Source organism: Carlito syrichta, unplaced genomic scaffold, assembly GCF_000164805.1.
Source record: "Carlito syrichta isolate Samal-C Ts95f unplaced genomic scaffold, Tarsius_syrichta-2.0.1 Scaffold292763, whole genome shotgun sequence".
Lineage (NCBI taxonomy): Eukaryota > Metazoa > Chordata > Mammalia > Primates > Tarsiidae > Carlito > Carlito syrichta.
In genome coordinates this window covers 2,900-4,047 of record NW_007236859.1, presented here as the reverse complement: position 1 = coordinate 4,047, position 1,148 = coordinate 2,900, and the positions used below count along the sequence as shown (strand labels likewise).

The following is a 1,148-nucleotide window of genomic DNA, read 5'->3' as shown; positions in this document are numbered from 1 at the left end:
CTTGGGCTTATGTGGGGCTTTGCGTGCAGTGGTGTCAATCCCAGGACCTGGGGCCCTTTCTCCCAGGGCAGCCAGGAATGGTCAGGCCACTGCTGAGGTCTGGGCTTCCCTGAGGGGGTCTTCGCTTGGTGCCCCTGGGTGCTGCCCTGGCCCATCTCCCCAGAAGATGGTCTTGGAAAGGTCACGGTGGCATACCTGCCTCGAGTCAGCGTGTGTCCCTTGCCTGGTACCTCTCTTGGTCTGTTCCCTTCCCTGGGAGCTGAGACCCTCGCCCCTCAGGGGAGGGTCCCCCAAGAGGGTCCTGCAGGGTCGTGGCATGGAGCTGGGAGTGTGCGGGGGAGGGAGCGACTGGGACAGGGCCTGGCGTCGGGAGGGCTGGGCAGCCTAGTCATCCTTGTCCTTGCTGCCATATTTGAGGAGCGTGTGAACTCCACGTAGTTGAAGGTGCCTTTCTTGCTGATGGGTGCCTCGCGGTCCCTCTCTTCCATCTCCTCGTCCGTGAAGCAGTCGCCTATGGTGGTGAGCAGCTCCCGGAGCTGGTCCTTGTGGGTACAACCTGAGGCCTCCTCGTCAAAGCAGGCAAAGGCGTTGCGGATCACATCCTCTGGGTCAGTGCTGTTCAGCTTCTCCCCAAACATGGTGAGGAACATGGTGATGTTGACGGACCCTAGGGCTCCACTTATCATGCCCTCCTGGTAATTCGTCTGTGGGGTTCTTCCCCAGCGAGGAAAGCATGTCGTGCAGGTCCTCCTTGTCGATGAAGCCATCACAGTTGTGGTCGATCTTGCTGAAGGCCTCTTTAAACTCCTGGATCTGGGACTGGTCAAACATTGTGAAGACATCGGACGTTGCCCGCTGTGGCCCCTTCTTGGTCGTCTTGGCCTTGGCCCGCTTGCTAGACATCTTGGCTTCAGGTGGGTGGGGCTTCCCTGGTGCGGGGAGGGCGCTCGCTGGTGCCTAGAGCTGGCGCACTGCCGAATATCTATTATTTAGTGTAGCCACTTTCATCAATGACCTTAGCTAGATCTTGCTGCTTTACCTTGCACTTTTATGTTAAGGAGATGGCTTCTTTCCTTAAGCCTCATGAACCAGTCTCTGCAAGTTTCACATTTTTCTTCTGCAGCGTCCTCACCTCTCTCAGTCTTCAC

General features: G+C 57.7%; 1 pseudogene; it reads right to left on the bottom strand.

Moving 5' to 3' along the window:
* Window positions 1-384: 384 nt before the first annotated feature.
* LOC103256688 lies at window positions 385-943 on the bottom strand (annotated as a pseudogene).
* Between the last annotated feature and the right edge of the window lie 205 nt (window positions 944-1,148).